The 27905-nt window shown below is 36.8% G+C and overlaps 1 protein-coding gene and 1 long non-coding RNA gene across 9 annotated transcripts in view; both read right to left on the bottom strand.

The window, feature by feature from the left end:
• CCDC91 (coiled-coil domain containing 91) overlaps nucleotides 1-1905 on the bottom strand; it is a 332875-nt gene extending 330970 nt beyond the window's left edge. For all 6 annotated transcript variants that reach the window (XR_005379978.1, XR_005379979.1, XR_005379981.1 and 3 more), the window contains exon 1: nucleotides 1700-1905. The gene's annotated coding sequence lies outside the window, so the exon portion shown is untranslated. The remainder of the gene's footprint in view (nucleotides 1-1699) is intronic.
• A 612-nt stretch (nucleotides 1906-2517) lies between these two features.
• LOC111092832 overlaps nucleotides 2518-27905 on the bottom strand; it is a 42609-nt gene continuing 17221 nt past the window's right edge. For 2 of the 3 annotated variants that reach the window (XR_005379982.1, XR_005379983.1), the window contains exon 4: nucleotides 5444-6300. This is a non-coding gene — a long non-coding RNA (uncharacterized LOC111092832). Of the gene's footprint in view, nucleotides 2588-5443; nucleotides 6301-27905 lie in introns of those variants that run through there. The other variant, XR_005379984.1, reaches the window with a different exon arrangement.

Raw genomic sequence — 27905 nt, 5'->3', positions numbered from 1 at the left:
GCCAGAATTTGGAAACAAGTTACCTGACATTCTCATCCAGTCCAATGCACTGCCACCCCAACTTCTATTAGAAGAAATATAATAAACCTTCAAGTAACTTCATTTATAACAATCCTATACTTTATAAATCATACATCTACAGACAAGTGTATAAGATAAAATGCCTCTAACTGGGCAAATTCCTGTTTATCCATTTAACCCTTCAGATCAGCTAATTATTATTATTATTGTTGCTGTTTTACTGTCACCGAAAAAAGTAAGTGCTGTCCCTCTCTGATGACTCTGCAGTTTCTTTCTGACTGGTATTAAGATGATTACAAAAAGCTCTCAGAAGTTTTGAGCTGATTACTCCAATAAGAAGATACATTTTTCCATGTAATAAGAGGTAAATTGTAACTTCCATCACTGTTTTATGTTTATTCCATTTGGCTTATACTGTTGCTAGGATACCAATTCGTAATAAGATTTCCAAGCCCACAGAACAACTTTCCTAGCCAGTCAACTCTGTAACCAGGGCGATTGCGGACCACACACTTTACTGGCCAGCCAGCACCCCACACAGGTGCACTCTCCCTGGCATCCCCCATGCTCCATATGCTCCATTTACCTAACAGGTACAGTATGTATGCCAATTCCTTCATTGCAACAGAAATTACAGCACATGGCAAACAGGATGATCAGAAGTGTAGAGCTCTCTGATGTCAGAGAACAAAGTGAATCTATTGCCACTCCCTGTTCTCCCACCCAACTAGATATTCTGGCCATTTTACCTTACCCTGTAGGGTGAAATGTTAGCCGAACCCCATCACTCCACCAGGCAACATGCAAACGCTACTCCCAAAAGCCCTCACCCAACGACCGCCTGGATACACATATTTGGAGAGGAAGGTGGCATCAGTATGTGTACATTTCAGACGAGAAGGGAAGGAAAGGAGTCGGAATTCTTAAGGGGCCGCTGAGTCACCTACAGCTGTGGCCAGGACTTTACCCTCCAGGAAATCAGGCTCTGCCCCAACGCCCCTCATGGATGCAAGTGAGAGGAGGAGGAGGAGCAGCAGCAGCAGCAGCAGCAGCATCCTACCAAGAAGACATCCAGAACTGCTCTTCATAGGGCTACCACTCCTTAAAGGGAAGCCACAAATAGGCTTCGTGTCCAGAGCTTTCCACCACAGTACACACCACGGGCAGACAGACGGAAGAGACATCTTTATTGTGCGGAAAAGGGGGGCGCGCTATGAGGGATGAAGAATATGCCTCACCACTTGGAAAGTTACTGGCTCCCGCCTTAGCCCCCCCGCATGCCGCTGGGACTGCAACCTGTGGCCCAGAGTAACTACGGGAATGTGGCTGGCGGACGTCGTGGGGCTCTACGCCGGTGTCCACCGCGGAGTGGCGGGGGGCACCAACCCGGGCGACATCGCTGAGAAGACTCGCCGGGGACCGCAGTCTCCGCTCGGTGGGAGCTTCGGTGACACAAACGATCACGTGTCCTGGTCCGCGGGCGTTCGGAAATCCTCGACTCTGGAACGTGCAGGGGCCGGAACCCGCCGGCACCGGGTCAGCGCGCTCCGGGTCCGGCTCCGACTCCCGCGCCTGCGCCAGGCGGAACCCGGCCGCGCTCCCCGCCCGCGCCCAGGCCGCCTCGGGGCGCGCCGCCCCGGCCCCCAGCCCCAGGCCCGGAAGGCGAGCGTCCATTTACCTGCTCCCCGCTCTGGCCGCCGCCGCCGCCGCCGCCGCGCCGCTCCCCCACGCTGCCAGGTGAGCCCCGGCACACTGCCCCGCACGCGCACACCCGGGGCACGACCCCAAGCCCGTGGCGGGGGGCGCGGGGGGGGGGACGGGGGTGGGGAACCGCGGCGACCCCAGCCACACCACTTGGGACACCCCACGCACCACCCGGCTTCGAACACCTCTGCCCCCGGAAGTTGATTTCCTCCAAGGCCCGCCCAAAGCTGCGCCTGTCACTCAACGCCCGGACGCGCGTCACGTGGTCCATCCAAGCCGGGGGCCCGCGTCTTTAGAGCCACGCCTCCTTAAAGCCACGCCTCCCTCCAATGGCTAGAGCAGCCCACCGGGGGTTGCCTTCTGCAAAGGAGGGGGACGCAGGAAGCACCTCCTGTTAGCTTCAGCTTCTCCTTCCTCACGAGTGACAGGCCCAGTGGCTACGCCTAATGCATGCAGATAAAACCCTCCCCCCAAAATGATACTCCCCTCTGGGATTCTGCAGGATTGTTGCTGAGAAAAGCCCCGCCTGATGTTTTCACCACCTCCAGGCAGAGTTCAATTAAAAAAAAAAACAACAACAACAACCATCTTAGCTAAATGCCTGACAGGTAGTAAGTGCTCAAGAAACAGTTGACTGGATAACGGTTCCAGTTCATCTTTGCGTGCAACGGAATGCACCGAAGCCCAGAGCCTCTCCAGACCCTATGACATTAAGGGGAAGACTGCTCAAGAATTATTTTTTGTTCTTGGCCTCAGCTCCAGATCACAGCAATTTATACATGCCATCTTTGTTTCAGAGGGAGTTTATTTTCAGCTGCCAAGCCACCCACTTTTTTCCAAGCCTTCAATCAAATAATTCCTCCTGAAGGAAAAGAAAAGAGAATGACATAACTGTCAGGGTTTTATTTGAAAGGAAACATGATTATATAGGGGTTGTTTTTTTTTTGGGGGGGGGGGGTTGTCCATTTCAAAGTGTAACTGTTAAACAGTCAACTGGCTGGTCACTCGTTAAAGAGTCTTCCATTTTTGACAAGGGAGGGATTTGAGGAACACTCATTTAACAATTTTTTATTAAATGTATACTTGGCCTGCTGGCAATTGGAGAATGGACCAGATACATTCAAGATGTTTGCCTGCAAGGAGTTTATAGTCTAGTAAGAAAGATAGACAAGTAATCTGGGAACTTTGGGCATAAGTCTCTGGAATATTCACAGTCATCAAATTAACAGGCATTCTTTAACATTTTGGATGTTATTTTTCTCATCTTTCCACTGAACAAAATCAACTCAAGCCTTTAATAATCTCTGCTGTGTACTCGAGGTGGAAAATGTCAGCAAGGAATCCTAACAATTCTCCAGTTAGTGCAGGCTTAAGTGGTTAGTGAGTAGTTGAGAACAAATGTCACTCTTCTATATCCAGTTTTTCTGTCCTCCATCGTCATGTGCACAGTGAACAAGTTTCTCTTATAGCAAGTATGATGCTTCCTTAAACAAATTTATTTACCCATCTACTACACCACCACATCAGAGACTGCTTTTCATTTGTATGTATCTCAATCTACTTATTAGTCTTTGTATATGCAGCAATATCACAGTTTTTAGTGATTAAAAGAAAGGTATTTAATAAACGTTTCTTAAACTGAGTACAATTACCTTTATATCATTTTGTATCTCATATCCCTTTCAACTGGAACCTCAGATGAGTTTCTGAGAGTTTTCATTGATAGATCTATATGTTTCCTCTGTCCCACCTAATCCAATATTTAAGATTAATTAAACGAACATAATAATAGAAGCTGATATTTATTAAATACTTGCTATGTGCCTGCCATAATTATCTTATGTGCCTGGCTAAATATTTTAAATCTATTATCTGATTTGTCATCACATCCTCCGAAGTAATTACATTAATATATTACATTAATATATTCACTTTTTTGGTAAGGATAAAGGGAGAAACAATGCTAAAGAGCTAGAGAGGGTAATTTTTTTTTAAGATTTTATTTATTTATTCATGAGAGAAACAGAGAGAGGCAGAGACACAAGCAGAGGGAGAAGCAGGCTCCATGCAGGGAGCCTGATGTGGGACTCGATCCCAGGTCTCCAGGATCATGCCCCAGGCCAAAGGCAGCGCTAAGCCGCTGAGCCACCCGGGCTATCCCTAGAGAGGGTAATTTGACCAAGTGGCAGAGCAGGATTCCAAGCCAGTTCTGCCCAACGAAAGCATTTGTTGATTTCCCTACAGCACACTGCCTCTGCTTTTCACATCATTTGTTCATCACTGAATCCAAATTTCACCAATTCTGTGAAGTCTTTCTCTCCTTCACACAGTAATCTGTGCTCTTTCTTTTTTATTAAGTATAAATTTAGTGGGTTTTAGTATATTTACAGAATTGTTCAACCATCACCACAATCAACCTCAGAACATTTTTGTCACCTCAAAAAGATACCTCATGCCTTTTGTCAGTCACACTTCATCCCTCCTATTCCCTGCCCCTTTGGCCTAGACAAGCACTAATCCACTTTATGTCTTTAGATTTGCCTGTTCTGGACATTTCATATGAATGCGATCATGTAACAGGTAGTCTTTTCTGGCTGCCTTCACTTCACATCAGATTTTCAAAGTTCATTTGTCCATACAATGGTGAACATTTGGGTTGTTTCCATTTTGAGGGTATTAGGAATAACGTTTCTATGAACATTCATACAAAGTTATTGTGTCAAGATAATATTTTCATGGCTATATATACCTAGGAATAAAATTGCTGTCTCATATGCTAATTCTATGCTTAACCTTTTGAGAAACTGCCAGATTGTTTTCCAAAATGGCTGTACAATTTTTACATTCCTACTAGCAATGTATGAAGGTCCTAATTTCTCTATAGTGCCTCTTATCTCCTTAGAACTTAAGAGTATTAGAACTTATGGCTCTATTTCTTGTCAGAGTATTTTTCATAAGCCATCTGGCATTATTATTTATCTTTGTTATGTATATATCTGCAGGCTACAGGCCCATTATCCTAATAGATTGTGACCTTCTGAGCTCAGAAACACGGTTCCTTACCCCCAAGAGGATCAAGTTTGGAGAAAGATGTAGACAATAAAATAGTGTAATAACCAGCACTGAAATCAAGATTATCATTAAAATGTGGAGGAGGAGCACCATATTCAACCTGTGTTAAACAGGAAGTACTTCTCATAAAAAGTAAAGCTTAAGATGAGTCTTGAATAATCCAAAGGATTTGGACAACCTAAAAAGAAACGAAGTGTGTTTCCAACAAAAGTACCCGTACCTTGGTATGTATCTCCTTGACTAGGAACTGTGGAGGTAAGTGTCGTGTGTAGGGAGATATAATGGAAGCAAAGATGATGTGATGTGTGGGAATGTGGCAGGAGAAATGGGAACTATAGGTAGGTCAAGATGGATGAAGAATTTTATAAACCGCTAAGGAGTTTGAAATCTATTCTGAAGGCAGTAGAAAACTAATGGATTGTTTAAGCAGGGTTGGGGAGAATTCCTTCAGCAGCAGTGCACAGGATGGGTTATTAGACAGGGAATAGGTTTTTCTCTGGAAAAACAAAGAAACCAGTTAGAAGACTGATAGCTAGAATGAAGAATTATGGAAGCTTGAGTTGAGGTGGTAGTCATGAAATTGGCAAACAAATATTGAGAAAGCAAATGTCCAATAAAATCATTTTCAAAGCATATAAACATATAAAAATTATATTATTTTCTTGTCGGAATAAATAAAACTCTAAACACAGGTAATAAAGACTCCGACTCCATAGTTGATGTTTGGCAGTTTGATGGTTGACAACTTTCAATCTTTCATCCATTCCCTCTTGCCCTACATCTGGGCAGGCTGATAAGAAATCCTGGGTGCTCCCTTCTTTGGTGCCGGTGGGTAATTCAAGCCACACAAGTTGTGGCCTCTGTGTAGGAATTTTCACCCTAGTATCAAGCCCTAGTCACCATAAAATCCCCAAAGGCCAGTCTTTCTCCCAACCTCCCTGCATCCTCTCCCCGCCATGTTGGATTTGTTTGGAAAGCCTGCCCTCCTCTTCCTAGAAATTCTCATTTTGTGACTTATAAACTTACACTCTCTTGTGATGCATGGTATCAGAAATCTTGAAAGGTGAACCAAATTTTAGGAGGGCACCCATCTTATTTCTGTGGGTGACTGCAACAGTACTAAGTTGTAGTGTTTCTTTCTTATCGGCAAGTGTACCACCTTCCTCCTGAATCCCCTACATCTTTGAATGGCATCAGAAACCTGGAATACATCTTCAGTTCTTTCCTATATTTTTTCTGCCTTCTCAAAATCTGTTTCATTCTTTCCACATTGTGCAGGACACGCCTCAGAAGTTTAGGTGGAATTAACCTCATCCTTATCCCAAAGTTAATCCAATCAGGATAATCCTGACCCATGATGTTCCCTTGGCCCACAAATGGAGTGGGATTGAACACCAATCATTGAACTTTTGCCCCAAAATTGTGTGCTGTGGCTCCCTTTCTCCCTCCTGATGTGAATGAGAAAGCATATGATCCTTGTTGCTGAAGGCAGTCATCTGGCAACTGAAAAAATGAAAGAGAAATGGAGCTGAAACCCTAATCAAATAAACAAAGATCTATAATATTGTATATAAGCAAAAGGATGTAAAGTACAAACTGTGAAATTTTTAAATAAGCACTTTTCTGACCTCTTTCTTCTCCTGTACCAGATTGTTCCATTATGTGAGCTTTCAAATCAAATCAACATAGACTTTGATTTTTTTGCTACTGATCCTCAGTATTAAATACTGAATAGTGTATTAAATGTTGGTTAAGTCAGTTTGAATTTGTTACTATTTTACTTCACCTCAAAATACTTTGATGTACATTATGTGATATAATGTGCACATATGTGCTGCTTAACTTACTTTACCCTCTAATGGTTGTCAGTTACCATAATCTAGAATTTGCACTTTAGATGTATTCATCTGGCACTTAATCAGAAAGGCTGCATTCCAAACATAAGAACAATAAATGCTTCTACTATCATTATCTTCCATTAATACCTGAGACCTTGTTAATCAATTGATGTTATAAGTGGGTTTTCATTAGTGAAATTATGGGTTTTCTATTAGCTTGATGGATGTTATAAATTGGCTCTTATTGATGAACTAGCAGTGTTCATGATATGTATATTGAATAAAGTATTTCAGAGACAGTCCCTGCCTTGGATGACCAAGGTTATAAGAAGTTAGCAAACTGTAGTTTACACTTTCAGGAACAGCACCCTTCAGACCTCAAACAAAAAAAATGTCTAAAATCCTAATAATTTTCAATATGCCAAAAATGAAACAGTTTAATTTCTGCTTAACTAAAGGGAGAATCACGTTCATTATGGAGGTGACTGGAGACATCATGTTAATTACGGAAATAAGGATAGATTATTTGTGCCTTTTTCTCCACACTGCAAGTTCCTTTTTAGAATATTCCCAGGGCAGATGCCATTAAACTGAGATCTCAAGATGGGTGCATTAAACTAAATTCAGACTGGCAAAGTATGAAGAGCTACTAGGAAGGAGAAATTCCAAGATACAAAAAGTTAGACTATATATGGTCTCTGTCTATTGTCACTTGCCTACAGAAGTAACAAGAAGAAAATAGTTCAAAAACTTAATGGGAAAATAGATTATTAAATAAACCTCAAGCCTGACCAATAATAGCCCATGATGACTATTTAATCTTAAAACAGTCCTCAGACTTCTGCACTCAACCTAATAGGAAATAAGCTGCCAAAATAGTATAACCTCTTGAAAAGAGCATCTTCCCCAATGACCAGCTCAGATGGGGCCATAAAGGACACTGAGAGCAAAACAGTACCTGCCCAAAGAACTCATACCACTGCCATTCAGGAGTCCTCACTATTCCTATCTATAGAGTATGACAAGGATCAGTGACTACTATGTAGTTTCCAGATATACTCTTTTTAGTTGGGAGTTTTCATTGCAATTACTGTGTCCTTTCTCTTCCATTGCATTTTGCATTTGTTGGGATTAGGTAACTTGTCACTGGTTATTAGAACCTGTGGAACTCCAGATGAAGCTAAAACACTTTGGAGAGACAGAATATGTTCATTAATTACACTTACTAATTACAGTGGTTGGTCAGCAAAAGGGTATACTACAGTGGGCATGGTAGTTGTTATCCAAACATGAATTTCACTCTTTCGCCAAACGCCACATCGCAATTAATGGGGGCTGGCAAATCCAGTCTTAGTCAACTATGGCATTACCCAAACCATAAGAATTGTTTCAGGGATGATCTGACAAGCACAATACTCAGGACCATTGTTCAGTAGTTGTTAGAAGGAATTCTCTATTTTCCTGAAGATATAAGTGAAGAGCATGTAATTTCTACTTTTAACAGTCATCTTGTGACCATGAAGGAAACTAGTCTGAGGATAAAAGCAGATACAGATTGTAGAACAAAACTGATATAACTCAGAGAAATGGAGCTGAAGCTTTGATCAGATCAGTTCTAAAGCTTCTCTCACCTCCATGAGACTTTTCATTTATCTAAACAATTTCCATTTATTATTCAATCCAGTTTAAATTAGGTTTTCTGTTACTTTCATCTCAAGTCTTTTAACTGGTAGAAGGATTTTGTATCTCTAGCTTCATATCAAATGTCAGAAAATGACTACTTGTCATTTTCTTAAAATGGAAAAGAACTTTTCTACTTTCTTCCCTTTCCATGCCATGTTCATGCCAGAATGAGATTAAAAATGATATAATGTCCCTGAGAGCAGTTCTTTAAGATTTATGATACTCAGCTTTCACATTAAACCAATAGAAATTATTTCAAGTATAGATTTGTAATATTATATAAAATAGATGGAAAGAGTAAACTGTGAAAGTCTTTAATAAGCACCTTACTGGCCCCTCCTCTAATCAGGTCTCCTTTGAATTCTGTACAGCACCTAATGCATTTAGGAAATCTCCATTATATAGGAGATACGTAATCCCTAACCTCACACTCATTTGTACATTGTCATTAGCCACCATTTTGGTTTGCACAGTTTGGCTTGATTCATAGCTGAACAAGAACCACTCCTTTAATGTCTAAAAAGCTTTCTCACAATGAAAGAAACAACCAACAAAATAAAAAGGCAACCTACTGAATGAGAGAAGATATTTGCAAATGATGTATCTAATAAAGGGTTAATATCCAAAATATATAAAGAATTTATATGACTGAACACCAAAAAAATATGATTAACAAATGAGAAGAGGACTTGAACAGACATTTTTTCAAAGACATACAGTGGTCAACAGACATGGAAAAGTGTTCAGCATCACCAATCATCAGGAAAATTTGCAAATCAAAGCTACAATGAAATATCACCTCACACCTATCCGAATGGCTAGTATAAAAAGATAAGAAATAATAAGTGTTGGTGGGTATCTAGAGAAAAGGAACTTTCATGCACTTTTGATGGGAAAATAAATTGATATAGACACTATGGAGAATAGTATGGAGGTTCCTCAAGAAATTAAAAATAGCAGTACCATATAATCCAGCAATTCTACTTCCGGGTATATGAGAAAAAAAATGGAAACACTAGTTTGAAAAGATATATGCAGCCCTATTTTACTGCAGCTTTATCTACAACAGCCAAGATGTGGAAGCAACCCAAGTGTCCATCAATAGATGAATGGATAAAGATGTTGTGAAACATATATAGTGGAATATTACTCAGCTATAAAAAAGAATAGGATCTTGCCATCTGCACCAACATGGATGGACTTAGAAGGCATTATGCTAAATAAGACAAAGAAAGACAAATATAATATGATTTCACTTACATATGGAATCTAAAAAACAAAACAAACAAATCAAATCTGGTGACAGATGGTAACCAGACTTGTCCTGATTATTTTATAATGTACATAAATGTTGAATCACTATGTTGTACACCTGAAACTAATATAATATTGTATGTCAACTATATGTCTTTAAAAAATATGAACTGCTTCTATTACAGTACAACAGAAGTCCCAAGCCAGAAAAAGATACAAGAGAAGCCATCATTTCATCCATGTAATCATTATAATAAGTTGATAGAAACTAATTTAATTTACATGATCAGTCGCCTTTAACTATGATCTCCAAATAACTCAGATATATGGTGACTATAGATGGGAAGCACATGTGTCCACTCTACTGCCTTTACTCTCCATTCTATCCTTTATAAAAAGGAGTCAGTGGAATTAAACTTTCTAAAAACATTAAAAATCAATGCTGGAATATTTTTTACATTTTTGAATTAATTCTAACACCTAAATTATTCACATTATTTCCAATACTTGCATGTCACATCTCTGGCTGCTAAACACTACTTTTTATGATGATACTGAAAAATCAAAAAGTAAGCTAGGCTTTGCATCTATATTAAACCATTATATTGCTTCTTTAGAAGTTGCTGTACCACTTATGCAGATGGAACAAGCAATAGTCTGGGCAGAAAGCCATGCAAGACAACAAAGATAAATTGAATTTAAATTAAATTTTTTCAAAAGTTTTGGTGCAACCACAAAATTAACACATCATGAGAAAACTCTGAAGTTTGAAAAATGGGGTTTAAAAGAACATGATGGAACCCTACTCAGCATTCTCCTGAGAGTTTGATCACTCTTTTAAGTTGACCAGAGAAGCCAAGTATTACATATGAACAGTGGAAAGCCTTTCCATTTATTTCTCTTCTTTTAAGTTAGATATTAAATAATTCTGATGTTAAAGAGAATTTTGTATCCTTAAACCAAACATTAACCTAGAGTAGGAAAAAAAATCATCCCAAAATCTGAAAGAAAGTTAGCCCTATCAGAGTCTGACTCTGCCTGTGCATTTCTTATATTGTCAATTCAAGAGTACCTGGCAGCACTGTAAATTATAAATAAATAAAAGACTAGTCAATTTTGCTTTGATAATAATTTTCTAAGTTCAAAAGCATAATTATAAGGATAAAAAGTTACAAGAATGTTAAGGTACAGGATGTATCAAACCTGCAGCGTCTAAATCTGTTTCTAGCAATAAGCCAGATACCCACTGCTTTTGGGAGGGGAAAGGTAAATTCTCTAAAAGCTAAGGCATTGTTTTGCCTGCTATTCATATTATAAGATTTTGTTATTTTAATACCTTTCTCAGAATCTTTGCTTATGATGTGTATCTTAAACACTATAATTATGATAGTTTGCCTAATTTTTCTACCAAAAGTTACAATGTAACAAAGGTTAATAATGCCTTTAGATAATAATAATACCTAAAGATTAAGCAACAATAAAATTAGCTTTACCTTAACAAACTTATTTTTTTGAAAAATTAGATTTATAAGATACCCCAAATCTAGGTTCTTATGAAAATACTTGATAATCAGGCTCCTGAGTAAAATATGGATTATATGAACCCTGTTACAAGGAGTATGAACAATGATATGCTCTTCGTTTTCCAGTAAAATGCTATGAATCCTTGATGTCTGTGTTAAATATTGGATAGGCAACATGTTCTCCAAGTTTATGTAGCATGAAGATTTATTGTTAACAATCTATAGTGACATGAATATGCTTAACATTACTGCATGTAAGTGTAAGATAGATAAATAGTTCCCAGTTATATGTATTGACTAAAATATACATGGATTTGAGACTACCAGTGACTGTCTCTATAGAAATCCACTCCCCCATCGACCTCAACAAAATTATTCTCTACTGATTGTCTGACTCTTCAGACCATTCTTATTGTCTTCATTCCAATTCATAGGGTCATCTTCCTTTACCCTCTACCTCAATTAGCTGTCTGCAAGTCTCCCTCCTTTATTCTCTTCTCACTCAGATTTGGCCATTCTCTGTGAGTAATTTTTTCTATTCTCCACACACTTTATCTCCTTAAGGCAAATGATTCTGGAATACACTGGTGTCTTCTGTATAAAATCTTCTTGCTCAATCTACATTAATACATCCTACATGTCCATAAAACCCATTCATATTATCCACCTATGATCCCATAGAAGTTTTTTTTTAAGCCCAGAATTATCTTTTTAGCTCAGAATACACTTTAGAGCTGCCTATGAGACATGCACATAGATGTCCCACTGGCAAATTATATGTTCCAGAACAAACTCATTATCCATCTTCCACAAAACCTTTTTATCCAACCTCACTTAATTGCTTTTGCATAATCTGCATTAGTTAGGACACTAGTTTCAGCAATTTTAACAGACTGAAAAATAGTAATGGCTTAAATAATAGAAGTCTTGATTTCTATCTCCATGCAAACATAAGCATAGTAATTTAGGGCTGGTATGGAGGCTCCATGAAGATCCAACCCACTCTCCTTACATCTTGTTATTCTCTCATTTTTAACACATGGCTTTCTTTGCATGATCTAATTAATATGATCCAGCCCCCGCCATCACATCTGCATTCTAACTGGAAGAAAAAAGGAATGGAGGAAGTGAAGGTAATACCTCTTTTTAAGTGGAGGGCACAGAAGGCATACATTTCAATTCACATCCCATTGACTAGAATTTTGCCATATAGTCATGTTACGAGGGAAGCTGGGAAATGCCCTCTTCAGCTGAGCAGCTTTTGCAGCCTGCTAAAACTCAAGGATTCTATTAAGAAAGAGGAAGGGATAATATATACTAGAGAACAACCATCAGTCCCTCTCATATCCAGTATGGTAAGAAACCCTTTAACCCTTTTTCCTCTACTTCATTACTGCTGCTGTTTTATTAATATTGTATTATGCTTGCCATGTGAATGTACACTGGATGGTTTCTGAGCCTATAATCTGAATGAAATAGGAAAAAATGCATTCACCAGACCATTGGCTACATACTGTGTACCTAAGGCTGTATTAATCCACTCTAACAAAGTGAATTAATTCTGACAAAGATACCACATCTGGCATCATCAGTGGCTGTGATTAGATTGAGCTTGAGGTAGTCTATGGTCATCTTCCATGACCCATCCAGTGGGGACCACCACTCATACATCCTTTAGATCCAGGGTCAGCAACTTTTTCTCTAAAGGACCAAATATTCAATAGTTTAGGCTTTGTGGCCCATGCAGTCTCTGTTGCAGCCAGTGAACCCACTATAAGCTAAACCTCTAACAGAACTCCCATTTTTTCAATTGCCTTTCGTATGTGTCCACTCTAACTGGGGGGCCTTGATGATGTGTTAGGCTTCCTGGTATCAGTGTCAACTAATACTCAGTGTCCAACTATTTTTGAAATGTTTGGGTACACATTTCCTGAGTAAATAGCCTTTGATCTTTTTAGGGATAAACAATGGGAATCATAACCAGGTATATTTGCCATGGTATAACAGGGTTCATCCCCATGGGGACATAGCCATTTTGATTAATGGAATCTGGGCCTGAAAACTGACACAGATCCATATATTGGAATTATGACATTTACAATGTGGGGGCCACTCAGGCACCCAGGTATCCATCCTTGATTTCTTCTACCAGTATATGCTGAGTGATTCCATTGTTACTGCCCATCTATTTGCCCCTAGGGTCAGTCACATTCTATTAACATTTTCTGTAACCCTGTGAATTCTGGTTGTCACTCTGACTTGTTGGTCATTGAAATAATTGAACACCTCTGGCTTCTAGCTGGTAGATACCACTTTCTGGCCTTTTTGTTTCAGGGTCCTATCATCTCCTTTGCTATTAATGAGTCAAGTTCTATAATGACTTCTCCTACTATCGTCTCTGGCATTACCAATCTACTGTTTAGAGATCCTGGGGCTTTTCTCACCAACATATTCTTTTTAGCCTTGATAAGTTGCATATCCACTGAGTCTTCCTGTGGAACATATTCATCAAACAGTCTGCCAGCCATATTTGTGTATCCAGTCCAGCCTGCCTATTTTCTTGAGCCTTTACCCCTTCCAACATCTTCCTGCCATGGCAAGCCTAGCATTTCAGTTTTGCTTAGCAAGGACCATCTGTCTTGATTGGCATGTAACCATCTTTGAAATTCAGCCATTCTGACTATAAAGTCTTGGTCTTGGTCCTGAGCTTTCTTCAGCCTCTCCTTGCAGGAAATGAGAGCTTCTTTATATGTGACCAAAGAGGCCTCCTCAACTTCCCAGCCAGCTTTTGATCATTATCCTTCTGTAGAGCTGCTTAACAATAGCCATGCAATCTTATTATCTTTATAAGCTACTGTATTCTCCATACATCTCAAATATCTGATTCATTCGCACAATTCACCAATAGTTAAAATCTTAATTGGACCTTGTGCCATTTTTGTATCCTTAACATCTAAAACAATGTCTCTCAAGAGAAAGAAGTAAATATTTCCTAAATAAATGAGAAACTGTTTTTACCCTATCCCTTTTCCTATCTCCTATGTAAAAATTAGACCCCAAAATATTTCTTGACTTTTATTTATCTCTTATTGGATTTTTATCCTATTTTATTTTATTATTTTTTTAAGAGATTGAGAGAGAGAGAGAGAGAGAGAGAGAGAGAGAGATTCCAAGCCAGAGGAGGAGTGGGGGAGGGCAGAGGGAGAAGGAGAGATGGATTGTCTACATAGGAAATCTGAATAAATGGACAAAGACGCCTGAACTAATAAGTGAATATAGCAAGGTTGCAAGATACAAGGTTAGTATAAAAAAGTCAATCACATTCTTATATACCAGCAATACGCAAGTAGAATTTACATTGAAAATATATTTATCACTTACATTATCACTCCTTCAAATAAAATACTTCAATATAAACCTAGCAAAATATGTACAAGACCTATAAGAAGAAAACTACAAAACTCTGATGAAAGTTATATATAAAAAAAAAACCTGAATAAATGGAAAATTCCATGTTCATGGATAGAAGGACTCCATATTGTCAAGATGCCAGTTCTTCCCAACTTAATCTATAGACTCGGTGCAATTCTAGCCAAAATATCAGCAAGTTATTTTGTGGATATTGACAAACTGAATCTAAAGTTTATTTGGAGAGGCAGAAGACCCAGAACAGCCAACTTAATATTGAAGAATAATAAAATTGGAGGGCTGACAGTACCCAGTTTCAAGACCTACTATAAAGCTACAGTAATAAGTACTTTAGTATTGGTGAAAGATGAGACAAACAAATCAGAATAGAGTCTGAAAACAGACCCACATAAATAGAGTCAACTGGTCATTGACAGGAACAAAGGCAATCCAATGGAGTAAACTTAGTCTTTTCAACAAATAATGCTGGAAAAACTGGACATTCTGCAAAAAATGAACCAAGACACAGACCTTACACCCTGCACACAAAAAAAATGACTCAAAATGGATCATGGACCTAAGTGTGAAATGCAAAACTATAATCCCCTAGAAATAACATAGATGACTTGAGTATGGTGATGGCTTTTTATCTTTTTTATTTTTTTTAAGATTTTATTTATTCATGAGAGACACAGAGAGAGAGAGAGGCAGAGACACAGGCAGAGGGAGAAACAGGCTCCATGCAGGGAGCCCAATGTGGGACTTGATCCCAGGTCTCCAGGATCATGCCCTGGGCTGAAGGCAGGTGCCAAACCGCTGAGCCACCCAAGCATCCCAAGATGATGGCTTTCTAAATACAACACCAAAGGCATTTTTATGAAAGAAATATTGTAAAGATAGAAGTCATGAAAATTAAAAACTTCTACTTTCCAAAAGACAATGTCAGGAGAATGAGATAACAAGCTACAATCTTAGAGAAAACATTTGCAAAAGACATCTGATAAACAACTGTTATCCAAAACATACAAAGAACTATTAAAACTCAACAATAAGAAAATGAGCAACTCAATTAAAAAACTTCAATGACACCTCACCAAAGAAGATGTACAAATGGCAAGAATATGAAAAGATTTTCAACATCATATGTCATTAGGGATTTACAAATTAAAACAATGAGATACCATTACACACCTATTAGAATAGCCAAAATCCAAAACACTGAGAACACCAAATGCTGGTGGGAATGCAAAATAACACAGTCACCTGGGAAGACAGTTTGGCAGTTCCTTACAAAACTAAAAATACTATTACCATACATTCTAGCAACCACACTCCTCGTTATTTACCCTAGTGAAATATGTCCACACAAAAAACTTGCATACAGATCTTTATAGCAACTTTATTAACAATTGCTAAAAGTGGAAGTAACCATGATGTCTTTCAGAAGGTAAGTAGATAAATAAGTATGCTCTGTATGTTGCTATAACTGTACGATACATGTCATTATACATTTGTATACCTTATACACATAAAATTTATAACACTAAGTGACTAATGTCAACTATGGACTTTGGATATAATGATGCGTCAATGTTGGTTCACTGATTATGGCAAATTTACCACTTTGGTGTAGGATATGGATAGGAGGGAAGTTGTGTATGTGTGGAGATAAGGAGATATGGGAACTCTATATAGTTCCACTCAATTTTGCTATGGTGCTAAAAGTGCTCTAAAACAATGTTTATTTTTATTTTAGTTGGGAGGGCCTGGGGCACCTAAGTGGTTCAGCAGGTTAAGTGTTTGACTCTTGATTTTGGCTCAGGTCATGATTTCAGGGTCATGAGATAGAGCCCTACATCAGGCTCCACTCTGAGCATGGAGCCTGCTTAAGATTCTCTCTCTCCCTTGGTACCACCACCCACACCAGCACACATGCACTCTCTCACTCTCTCTCGAAATGAAATGAAATGAAATGAAATAAGATAAATAATAAAATAAAATAAATAAAATAAAATAAAATAAAATTGGAAAGCCCTATTTGAAGAAAAGGTGTCAACAGCATAAATACACTATTAATCAAAGTCATTTTTAAATAAGCCTTTTAAATTCTATGACCATGGTGGTTGTCTTTCACGTTTTGGTTGGTATCCATAAAAAAAAAAAAGAGAGAGAGAGAAGAAGAAGAAGAAAGAAGAAGAAGAAGAAGAAGAAGAAGAAGAAGAAGAAGAAGAAGAAGAAGAAGAAGAAGAAGAAAGAAGAAGAAGAAGAAGAAGAAGGAGAAGTAGAAGAAAAAGAAGAAGAAGAAGAAAGAAGAAGAAAAAGAAGAAAAGAACCTATAATAGATTATAATATTGTATTGATTCATATACAGTGCTATCCATTTCCCTATTTGATTTGTAAATATTTATTTTAGAAAGATTTACTACAGTGCAAAATGCAGGATATGTTCTGTTTGATTAAATGGTTACTAGACATAAAGTTGGTAGTTATGTAATCAAAGCCTGAGTAACATTATTTCTGTGGTGAAAGACAAATTTTATTTATACCATTTCTCCTCATGGTACCTTTTCAGTTACATAATATATAACAGCATAAAGATTCAGTTTAAATACATATTACACATATAACTAATATTTTAAAATTTTTAAAAATTGTTCACCAGTGTACGATATCATTGGAAAAAGAATTCTGGAAGTCAAAGGAGCTTACATGCTATTTTATTTAAACTTCTCTCTGAATTCAGGAATCCCTTTACCCACATTTAAGCAACAACTCAGGAGAAACCAGTATAAAACCTCCCACAGAGTGTTTTTTCACTTGAAAGTAACATAAATTAACAATAAGTAAAAACTAGTTTAAGGACTTTGCATGTAAACAACCTCAGAAAATTAAAAGATTGAGAGTCAAGAAAGGATTTTAGTTCAAGTATCATTTAAACTTTCAGCTACATAATAAAGAACATAAGGAAAAATTACACTTTTATTTTGGAAGGTTAGAGTATGCTTCTAAAGCAAGGCCTGTTTCTTGGAGTTTGAGGAGTCAAAATTTGTATTAAAGAGGACTTTTCTTTTTTCTTTTTTTCTTTTTTTTATTTTTATTTTTTTACTTTTCTTTTTTAAACAAGATTAGCATGCCATAAAACAACAAGATGGCACTTATTCTATGTTTCTGCAAGTCTTTTTCTTTCTTCTTCAGAAAGGAAATTTCCATCTATTTGAAGATTACCCATTACTGGTGTCACTCGCACAAAATGTAGTTTCCCAAAATAAAGAATAAGATGAGAAAATAATGAACATCATTGCACACAAACAGTAAATACAGTTGATTGCAGAAGCCAATGAAACACCTCATTGGGTCACTGGGTTATTTGTTTTTATCCTTCCTAGAAAATGAGTTTTGAGCAGTTGCATGTCTGTTCTGAAACTTTTAATTATCCCTTCAGTCCTAGATGGTATTTGGTCAAGTGGTAATGAATAAATGAATATCACCCAGCAACATGGCAGTATTAATATGGTCAAAAGCCAGATATGCTTGTGATCCTTCCAAGTCAAACAGTACTTCTAATGCTGTTAAGTTGGTTATTTGGTTTTGGACTTCTCTTTAAGAATGAGAAAGGTCTATATTTTTATATAGAACTTGTTAATGAGAACATAGAAGAATTTAGCACGGCAATTACTAAGACTCCATTTTCCTTACAAACTGAGAAGAATATATTTTATCATTGCTTTCATTCAGTGCCTTGGCAATATTTGAAGATGCAGGGAAATGTGGTGGAAGTAATAGTAATTTTTTTTTTTTAATTCTTGGTTTAGTAAGACTCATTACAACTATTCTGGATCCATTTTTGGCTAAGCGAAGAGGAAAGTTTTACCAGCTGATGGCCGTTTGATGACCTACATGGAAAGAATTGGTAGACTCAGGAGAGCACAATTGAGAGAAGTGATCACATCACAAAATGTGACATCATTCTTTGGCACCAGTGGGCATCGTGGACATGGAGAGTGAGTTATACTCTCAACCCTCAATTTTCCCCTCTAGATTACCCTTGTGGCTCACCAGAGGGCAGTGTGCAGTAATCAGCTCTACTGCTTCCTGCATTGGATGTTTCCTATGGAACAGCCAGTCAAATCATCAGAACCAGAAAACAGACAAGATAATAAATAGATCATGGAAGTTGCTCTGTTAGATTTTGTTGTATCTGTGCCTCCTACATGAAATTCTTAATTTGAGAAATTAATCAGTCGCCACATGATATATAAGGTAATGAGTTTTAATGAGTGTTTAGGAAACCCTATGTTACAGCTTCAAATTTATGACAATAGTTTTGGAATTACTAAACTCTGTTCTCTTCTTTAGACTTACAAATGCATAATATTATTCAAAGGTGAATAAATTTCCTTCCTTCACACATCTTACACCTGAAGTTTCAAGAGTTTTCAATCTTACACACAGATTAAATAACTCAGTGGATACTTACTGAAAAATTGGAGTGCAGGATATAACAAGATAAAGTACCTATAAAGCCTGCTCAAAAGGAGCTTGAAATCTATCAAGAGACTATAGTGTAAATGGAAAATTAAATACACGATCAAAATTATACAATGTGGAAGATATATATAAAGTGCTATGAAGAGGCACCCCGGGTTACTCAGCGGTATAGCGCACCCTTTAGCCCAGAGCTGATCCTGGAGTCCCCGGATCGAGTCCCATGTCATGCTCCCTGCATGGAGTCTGCTTCCCCCTCTGCCTGTGCCTCTGCCTCTTTCTCTCTGTGTGTCTCTCATGGATAAATAACATCTTTAAAAAAAAATTTTAAATAAAGTGAAAATTCAGAGGATGAAGATATGAAGGCTTTGGGGAAGGGTTCAGAATTTGAGTTCTTACAGCTGAGGCAAAATTCTTAGACATATTGAAAGTGATAAAAGTACATCCTAGATAAAGGAAACATTTTGGGTATGGTAGGTTAAAGGACCTAAGAGTTTAGAGAATGTAAAAGGTAGTTGTAGAAATAATGCTAGAGAGCTATATTGTGAATAGGTCCTTGAGAGTATTGAATATCAGAATGGGATATTCCAAAAACTGAGCTGATAATGGGAAATTGTAGGAGCAGAACATCAGCATTTGCACAGTATACTAAGAGAATTGATCTGACATTATTGTGTAGGATGGATTAGATAAGAAAGCAAAGATAGGGAGTTGAGTTAGAAAGGCAATTTCAATAATGCTGCATACTTTGAGATTGAAAATAAGACAAGCAAGAGGTTCTGTAAAAATAAAACTGGTATGAGTAAAAACTAAGTAGATGTGAGTGGGGGAAAGAGAAAAAGAAGTCAAAACAAGAGTTTGAGGTTTTGAGTTGAAGTGGGAGGATGATGACTTCATTCATTGAAATACAGGACCCAGAAGAGCAGGATTGGGAAATACATTGATATATTTACCAAAAGTATTAAATAGAATATCCTAGTTAAAACCTTTATGGAAGTAGGGGCACCTGAGTGGCTCAGTTGGCTAAGCATCCGACTTCAGTTCAGGTCATGACCTCAGGGTCCTGGGATGGAGTCTCCCGTGGAGCCCCTCATAGGGCTCCCTGCTCAGTAGGGAGTCTGCTTGTCCCTCTCCCTCAGCCCCTGCCCACCCAGCTCATGCTCTCTCGATAGATAGATGATAGATAGATAGATAATAGATAAAATTTTTTCGAAGAAATCTTTATGAAGCTAAATACTTTTCTTTGTTTTTCCAAGTTAATTCAGATGAATTTGGAGGACTCCTTACTCTTGAAACTCTCAAAAGTCTGCTGAAACAACAAACGTTTGTTCATTAAAATGTTCTGAAATTTTTATTTTATTTATTTTTTAAAGATTTTATTTATTTTTTTCATGAGAGACACAGAGAGAGAGAGAGAGAGGCAGAGACACAGGCAGAGGGAGAAGCAGGCTCCATGCAGGGAGCCCAATGTGGGACCCGAACCCGGGTCTCCAGGATCATGCCCTGAGCCTAAGGTGGCACTAAACCGCTGAGCCACCCAGGGATCTCCAGTTTTGAAAATTTTAAATGTGAAATTTTAAGAAGAGTTTATTGAGCACTCAGGGTTAACAAACTTACATTATACCATTATGTTACGTGGGAGGAACTTCAAGGTGTTCTCCCACCACCGAGGAAAATAAGGTTTGTTAAACTTTACTGTTGCTAAAAATATGAGAATACCCTAATTTTACCAATGGTGAATTCATGCGCTTAATAAAGAGGAAAGAATTGTAACCTTTCACTGATACAGCCACATTCTGTGCATTTTTTTCTTTCTAATAGAAAAATATAGTAGAACATTTAAAGGAGTCAATAATAATCTTGATAAAGAAACAAAAAGAACTAAATATGACTTCCTTTAATATTTTTAAATGCTTTTTTAATGTATTAACTGAAAAGGCCTATGGTAGACTCTCATTTGCCCAAATACATGGTAATATTCTTGCCCAACCTGGTTGACAGAAAACCCAGAGACCAAGCTGTGAAAGAAACTTTTCCAATTGAAGCATCTGCTTTTGTTACAAAATTTTCAATCATATAGGAAGTTTTATAGTTGCCTTGAATTTACCTGTTAGGTTTTCTACCAAATTAAATAAATGACATCATAAGTGGTATGGACTTGTTTCTTAGCCACTAAAAAAAATTCTAGTAGTAAATTTTCCACTTGAGTTTTATATTCCTATCTTTCACTTTTGACCCTTGAAACATCTGCTAACCAAATAGCTCTTGTCCATATATTTTTTTAAAGATTTTATTTATTTATTCATGAGAAACAGAGAGAGAGTGGTAGTAGAGACACAAGCAGAGGGAGAAGCAGGCTCCATGCAGGGAACCTGATGTGGGACTCCATCCTGGGTCTCCAGGATCACGCCCCAGGCTGAAGGCGACACTAAGCCACTGAGCCACCTGAGCTGCCTGCTCTTGTCCATATTTTAAATTCTTTTCCACGTCAACCACAAAGGAATGTTTTACATGTTAATCGTGTCCTCTACACCTTGCTCTCATGCCTATGTAATTTAAAACAAACTAAGCCTTTCATCTTGATGGAATAGTGTACATGATATTTCTTAGTGTATGTCTTATAAAATTAGAACTCAAGGCTTTATTCTATTCTTAACATCACTTTTCTTAGTCACCTACATGTGCTAAATTACTATAAGAAGCCCTGTTGAATTATCAGCAGAGCTTCCAGTGAACTTTTTAGAAATTGACACCACCACATTTTGTTTCAATTGTGCCTTTTGCTGTTCATATACCCCCAACTGGAATATAGGCCAGATGAGGTGAAGGATGGTGTCTAGTTTAAGAAGCACACAAGCACACTAGCTTGTCAGAAATAAGGAGGGAGTGGAAAATTCAGCTGGTTCCAGAATTTCTGGCAGTAGGAAAAGTCACAATATTGGCTGGTACTCTCTGCTAATGGGGAAAAAAAAAGGAGGTACCAGGAAATAAGATTATTATCTAAGGATCAGAAAGCATAAGAGAATTAAACATCACTGGTCTCCCTTTCTATAAATAGCTCTCCAATATAACTTTATTTGTATATGCATATAATTAATTATGATGAAATACACATACAATTTGCTGTCTTAACCATTTTTAAGTGTACAATTCAGTGGCATTATATATATTCACATTGTTGTACAACCATCACCACCATTTATCTCTAGAACTCTTTTCAACTTACAAAACTGAAACTTTGTACCAATTAAACAACAAATCTCCATTACCTCCTCCCACCAGAACCTAAACATTACCATTTTCTGTCTGGATGAATTTGGCCACTCGACTAACTCATAGAAGTGGAATCAAGTTTTTGTTTCTTTGTGACTGGCTTATTTCACTTAACAATATTCTCAAGGTTTATCCATGTTTTAGCATGTTTCAAAATTTCCTTTCTTTTTTAAGGCTGAATAATAGTCTATTGAATGTTTATACCACATTTTGTATATCAGTTCATTTGTCAGTGGACACTTGGGTGGTTTCCACCATCTGGCTATTTTGATTAATAATGCTATGAACATGGATATACAAATATCTCTTCAAGAAGTGCTTTCCATTCTTTTGGATATATACCCGGAAGTAGAACAGCTAGATCATATGATAATTCTATTTTTAATTTTTTTTTCAGAGTTACTGCATCACTTTACATTCCCACAGTGCATAAGGGGTCCAATTTCTCCACATCTTTGCAAATACTTCTTTTGTGTGTGTGTGTGTGTGTGTGTGTGTGTGTGTGTGTGTTTTATAGTAGCCACCTAATGGGTGTGAGGTAGTATCTCATGTGGATTTAATTTGCATTTCCCTAATGATTAGTGACGTTATGCATCTCCTCATGTGCTTACTGGCCATGTGTATAGCTTCTTTGGAGAAATATCTATTGAGCCTTTTGCCCATTGTTATACTGGGTTCTATGGGGTTTCTTGTTGTTGAGCTGTGTTTCTTTATACATTGTAAATATTAACCCCTTGTGAGATATATGGTTTGGAAATATTCTCCCATTATGTAAGTTACCTTTTCACTCTATTGATTATGTCTTTTTGATGCATAGTAGTATTATGTAGTATACACACTATTTTATGTAGTCCAACTTATTTTTTCTTTAGTTGCCTGTGCTTTTAGTGTCATAGCCAAGAAATCATTGACACATTCAATGTCATGAAGACTTTCTCCTCTGTTTTCTTCTAAGAGCTTTATAGTTTTAACTCTTCACATGTAGGTTTTTGATAATTTTGAGTTCATTTTTTGTAAATGATGTAAGATAAAAGTCCAGCTTCATTCTTTTTTATGTATCTTGCTAGTTATCCCAACACCATTTGTTGAAAAGATTGTCATTTCCCCATGAAATGGTTGTGGCACCCTTGTGAAAAATCCTTTGGCCATATAAGCAAAAGTTTAGTTCTGAACTCTTTATTCTATTCCATTTGTCTATATATCTGTTTTTATACCAATACTACACTGTTTAGTTACCATGGGTATATAGTAATATTTGAAATCAGGAGGTGCAAGACATCCAACTTTGTTCTTCCTTTTGAAGATGGTTTTGGTTATTCAAGTTCCCTTGAGATTCCATATGAATTTTAGGATTTTTTTTTCTAATTCTCCAAAAATATTGTTGGGATTTGATAGGATTTTGATTGTGTTGGTCAGTTGGTCACTTTGGGTAGTTTGGATATCTTAACATCTTTCAATTTCAGATATACCTTTAAGGCTGAGAACAAGAACCATTTCTAAAAAGCCCATTTATTTGGATGAAAGGAACTGTAAACAATCTATTCTAGGAACTCAAAATGTCAAATTCCAAGCACTGATGAGGGAGTAAAGACTGGAGCTATTTGTCAATTAAAAATTGAAACACAACCAGTAGAATCTACTAATCTGGTGGAAGAAAAATTTAAATGCAGTTTTGCTATTATTAAATTCCTGTGTATATTAACTTTTATTTGTTTTTTTTATTCCATTTCTATTGATCTATGTCTATGATGACATGGCATCATATTACATTTTTAATTATTGTAATTTTATAATTTACTTTAATATTCATTAGGCCAATTATCTATGCATTGTTCTTTTCTCATAAATAATTTAATCTTGTTCATGATTTTTTTCAAGAAAGCTTTATGAAATTTTTATCAAGTTTAAAAAAGTTCTGATGAGAGTATTCATTTAAATCATATTAGATATATGAATGAATTTGAAGGTACTTAATACCTTCTTAACACTGAATCTTCAACATCCAAGAATTAGGTACATCTTTCCATTTATTCAAGATTTATCTCTCTATGAAAAGTTTTATTTAATTTCTTTATGTACTTCCTACATAATGTTAAGTTTGACATCTTATACATAATATATATTATATGTTTGATTAAGCACTGGATTTTGAATTTTATCAAATATAATTTCTGTATTATATCGATCAGGGATCAACCAAGAACACAGAAGGCACTCCATGTAATCCAGGTACAAAGAATTTAATATAGGAATTATGGGCTTACACAACTCTTAGAACAGGAGAAACAGGTCAGAGAGTTCAAAAGTAAAGATTTCAGCCTGTAACACCACAGCAGGTAGCTCTCAAGAATTCTTGAGAAAACCAGTGTAAAACTAATGTTTGCTCATTTGTCAGTTTACAACTACATCCAGATAATAATGACCTTTCCTTCTCTCATGCCCTATAAATCTCATGTTAGTGTTTTTTATTGGCAGTCTATGGTTTCTCCTCTGTAATAAAAGGGTACAGAAGTAATGGCAAGTGAACAACTATCCAGTCCAATTTAGGATCAGCATTATTGCAATGAACATCTAATTTCTTTTAATGTGATAAATTATATTAATGGGTTTTGTAGCACTAAACCATATTTAAAAAAAACAAAACAAAACAAAACAACCCTACCTCATTTTGGTGTATTTTGTAAGATACTGTCAACTTTAAAATTATTTTATTAGTTGGGTTTTTTGTATTATATTTATAAAAGATTTGTGCAGTGATATCATATTATGGTATCTTTGGTTTTGCTATCAAGATATTTGCATTATAAAATAAATTGAGGGGGATCCCTGGGTGGCTCAGCGGTTTAGTGCCTGCCTTTGGCCCAGGACAGGATCCTGGAGTTCCAGGATCAAATCCCGCGTCGGGCTTCTGCAGGGAACCTGCTTCTCCCTCTGTCTATGTCTCTGCCTCTGCCTCTCCCTCTCTCTCTCTGTCTCTGTCTCTCATGAATAAGTAAATAAAATCTTTAAAAAATAAAATAAAATAATAAAATAAAATAAATTGAGAACATTTCTATCTTTTCTTGTATTCTGAAAAGAAATTAAATTTATCACATGGGAATTACTTATTGCTATTTGATAATTAGAAATAACTCAGAAAAACTTCTGGGCCTGATATTTGTTTTTTACCCATTCCCCACCCCTATCCCTCGTTTTATGAGTAAATACTGATCTGTGCTCTTCTCAATTTAGCCAATATCATAATAAAAATGAATAAACTTTCCAAAGGTGAAGAAACATGTACATTTGTAATGGAAATAGTCCAATAACTTGGTCAGGCTGTATTAACTTTTAAAAATAGACATATTAGAATAAAAAATTTTAATTTCAAAGACAAAAGAAAATATTCTACAGCATAAAAGCCAATGAACACAGACTGCCTATAAAGGAGTAAAAATCAGATTGGCCTTGGGCTTGACTATAACACTGAGAGAAAACCATGTATCCTCCTTTTGAGAGAATGTTTTGTTAAAAGTTCTAAACTCAGCTAAATTGTTTTTTACATGTAAAGTTACCAGAAAGACATTCTCATATATCCAGGGCTCAGAAAGTGTACCATCTAAATTTTCTTAATGAAATAGTGAAAGGGATTATAGGGGAAAGGAGGGAAAATGAGTAGGAAAAAGTAGAAAGGGTGACAAAACTTGAGAGACTCCTAACTTGGGAAATGAACAAGGGGTAGTGGAAGGGGAGGCAGGCAGGGGGTATACGGTGACTGGGTGATGGTCACTGAGGGGGGCACTTGGCAAGATAAGCACTGGGTGTTATACTATATGTTGGCAAATCAAACTTCAATTAAAAAATATATAGAAAAAAATAAATTTTCTTAATGAAAATATTTTCAAAGATATGCTCCTGTGCAATGGGAAATGCATCAAAATAAATGACAAAAGAGAGAAGAAATTATTATAAAAAAGAATTGAAATGAGCATCAATGGCACTTCAGCATTGCACTAAATTCAAATATTTGTTGGAATTACTGATGCAAACCTAGCACAAATGTCAAAACATTATTAAAAGATGTCTACTATAAAATATTTTCTAAGATTAAAGATAATCATTAATGGGATTTAAAACAGCATGGCAAAGAATTTTTTTAAAAGATTTGTAATAGTTGTATGAGCTTAGACACGAAGGAATTTGTTTTTGCGGTCACTATTGGTAAAATAATAAATCTAATCATTTCATAATTTGGAGAGTGCCTGGATGGTGCAGTCCATTGAGTGCCTGATTCTTGGTTTCAGCTCAGGTTGTGATCTTAGTGTTGTGGGATTGGGCCCCAGTTGGCTCTGAGATTTTCTCTCCCTCCTACTTGTGATCTCTTTCTCTCTCTCTCATAAATAAATAGGTAACACATTCCAGAACTTTTCTAAATTTAAAGCTTATGACCCAGTATTCCTACGATTAGAAATTTGTTCTAAGGAACAGGAGATAGCATGCAAAGATTTATATGCAAGATTTATCTTTACACTCTTGTTTATAACAGAAAATATATAGATCTATCATTTTCTCTCCCATTCCTTGGTCTCTATATTTGTTTTCTAAGTACTAATTTAATTTTCTATAACGTTGCCTCTTAATTAAGATTTTTAAAAATCCAATTGCATTTTTATTAAATCTTACTTTTTTCTAATTCATCTACTTTGAAATTTTGTTCTTTTTTTTTTTTTTTTTTTTTTAATTACCTCTCTTTGTCTCACAGATCTGCTCTCTGGCCTTTCTTCCATTATTTTATGGAGATCATTTAAAATACATAGGAGAAGTCCTTTTTAAAAATGTGGTACCACTTGCACTATAACCAATGGAAATCTCTTGGATGTTATGACTGGTGAATGGTAGTCTTCCATAGGTTCCTGTGCTCTTGCTGAGATTAACCATTTTTGCATCTCAAAAGGAACATGTTAAAAGAGGAGTTAGCAGGCTGTGTTCCTGTTGCCGTGCCAGCAGGAAGTACCCTTTGAATGGTGCTATAGACAGCAATCATACCTGTGATGACTCCAGCAGCAATGTGGAAAAACAGGTAAGAAGGATGTTCACGTCTTAGGTAGGGGACTGACTTATGAAGATATAAAAAAAGGAGGGAAAAAAGATAATGAGGGCCCAGACTATACCAATTTGGCATATTCCACAATGGAATTGTGAAAAGAGGCTCAATTTCGGAAATATTTAATTGGTACTAATAACAAAGTGGTTTATTCATGTGGGAATTGAAAGAAAGGACAGGATAAAGAATTTTTCAGAAATATCTACCTTGGATGACTGGCTTAAAGATTAACTGCTAATTGAGACAGGAAATGGAGGAAAATCAGAGTTCTTGAGTTTAGACAATTTCAGTTTGGAACTTACTTAGTTTGGGTTTTTAAATGAAAAACAGGTGGAAATGCCAAGTAGACAATCTAAAATTTGGAACTAGATCTCAAGTTTTGGGAGGTGGAGATAAAGATTTGAGCATTATCAATAGATTGTAGTTAAAAACAAAAACAGAACAAAAAAACAAAAACAAAATCTCTGAATCAAATTCCCCTGGAAGAAGGTAGAGCAAGGAGAAAGTTTGAGAAAACAGGAGAACATCAATATTTAAGGAATGGTTAAAAGAAAATCCAGT

Source organism: Canis lupus, chromosome 27 (genome assembly GCF_011100685.1).
Source record: "Canis lupus familiaris isolate Mischka breed German Shepherd chromosome 27, alternate assembly UU_Cfam_GSD_1.0, whole genome shotgun sequence".
Lineage (NCBI taxonomy): Eukaryota > Metazoa > Chordata > Mammalia > Carnivora > Canidae > Canis > Canis lupus.
Note: the sequence above shows the minus strand (reverse complement) of the source record. Positions and strands in the feature narration are given on the sequence as shown.